We start from the raw sequence: 8,260 nt of genomic DNA, 5'->3' as shown, positions 1-8,260 counted from the left end.
TCCTGGTAAGTTTCAGTGTTTAAGTGTTACTTACACACCTGTATTTTAAAAAAGGAAGAAAAAAACAGGAGCAAAATGAAAATGACAGCTGTAAAAGTAACTGTGATATATTAAGGACTTCTTGATTCTTACAGCTAAAATGATATTTTCAATAGATCAGAGCAGAAGCTCTGTGTTTGGGGCTGCGCTTGTGACTCCCTGCATGCCATTTGCCAGAGTGTGCCTCTGTGTCAGGAGCTCAAAAATAAAAAAAACTGTTGACCAACCCAAACATTGCATAATGCACAGTGTTTAATCCACGCACATTCTGCCACTGACATAGTTTATGCTTTGTCTGAAGGGACTGTGTGTACAGGCTGATGGGACGTTCAGGAGCAATTTGGCCAGAGCTGTGCCCTCTGGAGCCTGACTGCCTGCCAGGCTTCTGCTTTTCAAACCCTGGCCTGTTTTGCTCTTTTGCTACTGGCCAGCTTACTCATTAACGATGAAGAGGAACGTGCTTTACAAAAAACATTTGCACTGTAATCAAGCAAATGTTCTTCGAGTATTTATTACTTTTTGTGATATTGTATGTTGCATAGGGCTTGGTTATTTGCCTCAATGACTACTTCAGTGACTTTCTTTCTAAGTTACATCTTTGGCTCCTTGATGTCTTAATGAGATTTGTTAAAGCTATACAACAGGAGTGGTTTTTTTGTTGTTGTTGTTTTGTTTTGTTTTGTTATAACAGCAACAAGCTTGCTTACATGGCTTCAGCAGTATACGCAGGCAGGCCTACATTCCTTTCAGCGCCAAAAAGTCCAAAATGCATTTGGCTTACATACATGACAAGACCACGCATCTCAGAGTGTGCCTGAAGGTCCAGGTTTTAGGGAAGTGTTCTGCCCTTAGGGGGAATTTAGGCTATAAAGGATATATTCAAAAACAGGAAACTTCTCTTTTTTCTTAGCATAACAACAATTCCCAGAGGTCCGGCTGTCATAGCCCCGGCGTTTACTTGTTTCACACTTACAAACGTGTCAAAGATTGTACCCCAACAGATACAATTTTCACTTCCAAATTTGAAACAGATGTAAGCGTTTAGATATAAAACCGCTTCATTCTTGTGAATGTTTAAGTGTACCCAGTTTAGGCACAATTTCCGAGTGCTTAGTGCTTAGAAAAAGAAAGAAAGAGAGAAAGAAAGCACGTTTAAACGCGGTGGGCTTAAAAACTGAAAGACACCGCTTTTCTAACACAAACTATCCTTCCTTTGAAAATCCAGGGCTCAGTTTTCAAAGCATCGCGTAGGAATTTAGCCTGCGACCCCCATTGACACTAATGGGAATTGCATAGTTAAGTCCCCATACCATCGCTTTGAAAATGCATTTGTTCTACCAATCCAGAAAAAGGGCAGCATGAACTATAGGGAGACATTCGCAGATCAAGAGATCAATTTACACTTTGAAATACAAGACTCGAGTGTGTTATTCCAGTTATGTGATCGGTAGGGGGGATTTTAAAATTCACCACGTTCACAAAATAAGTCACCAGGAGTAAATAAAACCAAATATTTTGGCAAGTGGCAGGCAGACTTGCTAACCAGACTAACAAGGTATTTGTCAGCAGTGAGGAGCACCGACTGATGGAGTGCTAATTGCGTTCGGTTGGTGTGCTGTTAGCCCACCGTTCGCAGGCGCTGCCTTTTCTCCTTGTTAGCCAGATTTAGATACCTGTATCTTAAATACTTCCGTTGTTCCTTTGCAAACGGGGAATGTTTAGCACGAACAAGGCTTGTCTTTGTGCCGTTCTGACTTTGGTCCTTGGCGTTTTAGTTCCAATCTAGTGTTTTCATGGGCCGCATGCTTTAATAAACGGAGATGGCGCGTTGTGGACTAGTGGGCATGTTATCTTACTGTTCCTGCAGGGGTTTTGTTAATTCGTTGGAAATAAGTGTATACCTGTGGAAAGTATGTTCACGTGTGCTTGTCTTTCTAAAAAGAAAGCGACTTTGTTTCATAGTGATGTTACTGCAGTGAGTTCCAGCCGTAGCCCATGGCCCCGTTCTGCTGGGCAGAGTATAAGTAAGGGTTTTAACAAAAGGAAGACAGTATTGCCTCAGAGTTCACGAGTTGATGAGATTATAGCTCCACTGAAAGGTTAGCATTATGTCAGAAATTATGAAACAAGGAGTCTGATTGACATGCTTTCTCTTCGGTCAGCAAACTCATTTGCTCTTCTGAACAGAAGCTGTCTGTAGGTACACTGTGAGCTCCTGGGCAGGGATTTTGAAGAGTGGGATGGTTGTGAACGGCTTCTGCGAGTTTAAAAAAAAAAGTCCCTTTCGTCTCCCAATTCCAGCACTACTAACAGTATTATTAATATACTTGCTATTATTTCATCTCAGTGATTTATGTAGCCAACGGTCACGAGGCTTTTTTTTCTAGGTCAAAAGCTGTGCATCCTCTAGGAAAAAGGTGTGATGTTATTTCAGTCTTCTCTCTTAAAAAGGTTTGCCATAGCCTGCAGCTGCATATGCTTGGCACCACTGCTTTCCCAGCAGAGCTCACCAGGGTTCGAGCCTTTGGGATTTTTTTAATTAAAGAGGTCAAAATCCATTATATCTAAATTTCAAAGAATTTACCAATTAGTTGTAGTCTGCAATGCCCAGCAGGTGGCTTTTATACTATTAAAGGGAGATTGTTTCCATCTCTGATCAAAGCGAAAACAAAACAAAGGAAAATATAGAATATTTTGCTGTACACAGTGCAAACCACACGCGGTGTAAATTATAGGTGCAAACCGTACATAGGAGACTGCTCAGTTGTACCATTGTACCACTTCAGCAAAAACTCTCTATATTTTCACACCGATCCCCGTGTGGATTTTAACAGCACTGTCTAAATCTGTTCAGATCACCGATTAGCTGAGAAGATTAGACAGCTTGCTATTTCCTGAAGTTAAGTTTTTAGCATTTGCTTATTTAAAAGTAAAAGTAGAAATGCGCAATTAAGAAGATTAACGAATTTGATAGAAGTAAAATCAGAAAAAGCTGACGGTGCTGGAATGCCGCAGGATGCAGAAAAGTTCTAATTTGCACTTTTCAACGAATCCAAACCTCCCAGATTTTTACCTACTTAAAAGAATGTTTGTGACCTTTTGACCCTTTTGTTATCCCTTACTCAGAAAGGCCTTTATTCTGTAAGGCTTAGGTATAAAAAATAAAAAGAGCGTTAATGGCATAACAGTCCTTTCTGATCACCCTGTGTAAGATGTTTATGCAAAGTGTCAATAGAAGCAATTGGCCTAACAGTGTGACAACCTGCTTTGCTTGGAAATGGGCTAATCTCCTGTTTGGGTTATCCAGAGGTCAGGTAAGGATTTCTTTTTTCGCACTCCCCATAGTGTGCGGGTGCATAACCTGAAAACGCCATAGGGCAGAAATCAGGAGCAACTGAGCCCACGGATACCGCAAAGCTGTTATAAAAAAACAATCCTGCCCTTTTTGCTTTTCCTGAATTTTGTCTGGATCTGCTTTTGATTTCCCCCCCCCCTTTCCCAGAGAGTCTTAGTAGCATTGCTTCTACTTCAGCATGTATGATGGCCTTTAACAGCATCAGCCTCCACTGCATTGCTTTTTTCATTTCTCGCTCGTTTTGGGGGGATACTTTTTTCCCAGGTGGATCTAATCCCACTCTTAATTTGAAATTCACGTGCAATCTTGCTGTGGGTGGCAGGTTTGTGACTGCCCCATCCCAGCAGGCCGAGTGCACACTCTCACGCAGAGGGCTGCGATGTGGCCCACGCCGGGAGCTCCACTGGCATGAATCCACTTCTGTATGTTTCCATATCTGTCCTTTTTTTCCTGTTCATTATACCCCTGGCCTGTGGAAAGACAGCATTTGTCAGTTTCAACAAACTAAGCTGCAAGTGTTCTGACATGTTTGTCAGGCAAATTGTACCTGAGAAAAGCTAATTACACATGCAGTGGAGTCCAGAAGTCACTGGGTGATTAGGGGTTAATAAGCTGCTCAGCGTGCAAAATATGCCGCTTATGAGTGTGGAAAGGAGGCCTGAAGGACATAACCAACAATGATGTGGTTCAGAATTATTTTTTTGAATTCAGAATTACTTTTCTTTTGGTGGAATATTAGGATTTACAGGAAGGTGAGCTGGATGTTAGATGCACAACTTCTCATTTTTATCTCCACCTCCTGATCCGTGGGTGCTTTGCTGCCCAACCAGAGCTATGTGCTGACACTCGTGATACTTCAGAAGAGGTAACGGCACCACTCCATCTCATATTAAGCTACCTTGAGAATTTTAAATTAGACAACACCAACAGTGTTGTCTAGAAAAATTTGAATGGACACTGACCCCATTTCCTCCTGCAAAGCCCTCATCGTCATCTCCCATCTCCGCTGCAGTGTTGGCTCTGTGGACAGCTGGCTCCCAAAGTTGCATTATCTCCCAAGATTATTCCTGACAGTTGCCCCAAAGTAAAAAGGAAAAGGCATCTGTATGATATCTGAGGATGTGACAGAGGCTCAAACAGGACTGAAAGGGCCGGATGGGTGAGTCTAGCCGTTACCAAGTGCTTAAATTCTCATGTAATTACAAGATGGCCTAAATACAGGAATAAGGGTGAGCTACTGAGGGCTTTGGGTACGGGTAATACAGAACAAAACTTTACTAACTAATGATTATCATTAATTTCTACCCTAACATGACCATATTGCCTTGGAGAAACCTTGGGGGAAGAAAGAGTTCTGAACTTGAATTATAGATGCAATCCATTTGAAACCTGAATTCTGCCCCTTAAATCTTAAGACATTTTTTCCCACATGGCATCAATATTGTATTGTATTGCGTTGCGTTGTGTTGTGTTGTATTAACCAAAGCCAGTAGCTATCAAAGTCTTGAAGTAAGACCTCTTTTGACTGAAAAGTAATTTAGTGTCCTTTACAACAAAATCATTGTGTTTAAAACAAAATTTTTATAGAAAAAAAGCAATATTGTCTGTTGTAAAACAAATTATGTAATTACGTAGAATTATAAGAAATTATGTAGTATTACTTTTATGTAAGCAAAAGTGTGAATAAGCACCTTTTTTTTCAAGGTGCTGTTAATTTACAACAGAGAAAGCTTATGTTAGACTTGTAAAAAGGTATTTAGGAAGTACTTAGGCAAGTACAGAAAGTTAGAAAATCCAAGGCTTGTAGGGCATCACTCAAGTGTAGCATGGCAACGAGAGGCCTCAAGTTGAGGTGTATTGATCTGTATATACATGGCTAATAATGTGGTGGAGAGGGCAGCACTTTAATATGCAGTGAAAAGAACATGTTGTCTTTTGGATCATCAGCTCTGATGTTCCCAAGATGCTGGGTGAAAGTTCTCCTTCTGTCTCGCTTTTAGAATAGGCGTACAGCCTGTGTATTTGTAAATGTTAGCCAGGGGACAGTCTATTGACACTGCATTTGAGTGTGGGTAGAGCTTTTCCTGTGTTTCTTTCTTGGTAATGATTCACAATTACCTGCAAATTCTAGTTAGTTGCTCGCAGTCAGAAAGGCTTTAAGAACTGTTCCCATGCTCCTAGGGAAACATATTCTGCTTCATTATAAAATTCTCAGCTATAGCATTGCCTGTCTTAGCTTATTCTTATTTTCTATGGTTATTATGGGATAAAGAGAGTACAAAAGCACCATTGTTCTTGTGTAGCAGAGCACCTATATCTGCCTTAATAGGTGCTTCACCGTGTCTTAGCTGTGTAAGTTGGTTCTGACATGGGTGGATCCTTGGGTGTGAGCAGGTGGTTGGCTAACAGCCCATGGTCTGCCCTGCCTCTGCGAGCAGAGGGAAAGGTTTGGTTCTGTCCTGTTTGAAGGATTTCCTGTACATGTTAAGTGTGGAGAGATGCATGTACAAAATAAAATGGTTTTCTTACTGTAATTTAAGTGCAAACAGTGCACATTCTAACCTCAAGGAAGTAGCAGCCAGCAGTGCGAGTGTGCTGTGCTACAGCATGGATTTTGATTTATTTTAAGGCAGAAATGTATTTATTGCCGATGCTCTTACTACAGTGCATGCCATTATGGAATACTGCTTGCTGGACAGCACATCCTGTTTTCGGTTATTGTTGCAGTAGTAGCAGTTTTAGTGGATAAAATAGCAATAGGGAATTTTTGCTTTGATTTGGCCTCTAATAGCTTGATTTTGGTTGCCACAATAAGAACTATCACAGGACCAATGGAGAGGCCTTGGGACAAGCTCACCTCACCTTTTATCCCCAAATTGTTTTATGTTATTGTAGCTGGTACATGTTGACAAAATTAATACCTTTACAGTTAGACTTGCCCTGAATACTTTTTTTTTTCCTACATTAGTAATAATCACAGTTTTTAAAACATCAGAGATTTACAGCCTTCTTTTTTCAGTGGAATTTAACGTCTGCCGTATGTTACATCTCTGCAATAAGAGTATGTCAATACATAGAGACAAATCCACAAAATCTTTCCATTATATCTTCACCTTGTATGCTGTAATACCACCAAAGGCTGTTCCCTCTCCCTGTGGTTTTGCCCGCACCCAGTCCCTGTCACATCGTAAGTTCATTTCAGTGTAAGTCTATTGTAAATTAAATTACAGCATAAATACAGGGAAGAATTTGGTGTTTTTTCCCTTCTGTTGAGGAAGATGGCCAGGTGTTAATTTTCGTGATAAATTCCATGCAGCTTTCAGTTTGCATGAGGTAAAAAATGGATTTTTTGCACCTTCGTGCTCTTCTGTTATGTTTCAAGAGTCTTGTACATAAAGATCGAGGTATCTTTACCCTCTACTAACTACCACAGGATTAGGTAGGCCAGCTGGAATTACGTGAAGTAGTCCAAACACTTGTCAGCATCTTTGGATGGACGGGCTGTCTTCCAGCTCATGTGTGTGTGCTCAAGATGGTCCCACCTTAAGAGAGGCCTTTTTGCCCTCCTGGGCTGTATGCTGCCGAGCATCACGTCAGATGGAGGGGAACACAGATCTGAGAGAAGCAAGCAGTTCCTGCCTACCTGCATTACGGTACCCTCTGTCAGAGCCCGTTACAGCAGCAGTGTGCCACAGTTCGGCACTGCGGCTGTCGGGGACTGAAGCACCATACCTAATTGTGCACAGCAGCAGTCTGCGACCTTCTGCAGTGTCTGCAGCCCCGTTGGAGCCCTGTGTGCCAGACTGTGTTTGGTCGGTAGGTCTGATCTCCCACTCCCACTGTCATTGAGTGACTCAAACACTGGTGGTAGGAAGACCGCAGTGTCAGTGCTGCAATGGGGATATTTCCTACAAATTTGGTTTGCTGAACACAGCTGCTACAAGAACATTGGTGTGGTCCTTTTATAAGGGCCTTCTCCATCTGGATCCCACGACAAGTGGCTCTGTAGTTGGTGGTAATTGATTCATGCGTTCTGTTTGCTTCTTTGTGAGAAAGAGGAAACATGAAGTCTCCAGTTTACGTAGCCTGTGTGCCTGTGGCTGTCAGCTTTATCTTCCCCTCATGTTGTCTGTCCGACTGTCCCACTTTTGATCATGGTTTGGAGTTTACTGCACAGCCTCTGTGAGGACTGGGCACTGCTGACTGTCTCAGCACAGGTAGTAAGGGATAGGTAACGCACAGCAGTGAGGGCAGGGGCTTCACAAATACCGCTAATTGCTGGGTTATCAGAGCCTGATAGCTCAGACCAGCTCTGTTTGCTTAGTGACTGACAGCATATTCTCCACAGATCAATAGGAAAATTGATGGTGACCATACTGAGAAAGTACGTTATGAGAAGGAACTGCTTGTATTCGACCTTGTCAGCTATGGTAGATGTGTAGTTAGCAGAGAATGGAACAGCCTCCTTGCTTTTTATATGCCTTTCACCCAAGTGAGGTGTTCAGATGTAAAATCTGGATGTCGCTGAGGTCTGTTATGTTTTTGTAGAACTTTGAAAGGACTTAGCAGTACCTGTGCTGTAGGAAGTGTTACTCTGGGTTCAGAAAACATTTTATTACATATATTAATTAGAAAATAATTAAATTAGACACTTTATTTGCAAATAAATTGAGGGTTCAGAAAGGAGAGGAGAATGGAAGCGTGTGAGTTTGAAAGTGCGGTGCTTGGTGCTTGGGTCCTTACTGCAGCGGCCCTGCTCTGGCTTACAGGCAGCAGAAGCAAATGCTGCACGGGAGGGGTGTTCGTTCCAACAGCAAAACGGTGCTGCTGTGGCGCAGGGCGGCCCGGAGCAGCCTCCAGCCGCGG

This window comes from Meleagris gallopavo, chromosome 8, assembly GCF_000146605.3.
Source record: "Meleagris gallopavo isolate NT-WF06-2002-E0010 breed Aviagen turkey brand Nicholas breeding stock chromosome 8, Turkey_5.1, whole genome shotgun sequence".
Lineage (NCBI taxonomy): Eukaryota > Metazoa > Chordata > Aves > Galliformes > Phasianidae > Meleagris > Meleagris gallopavo.
Note: the sequence above shows the minus strand (reverse complement) of the source record.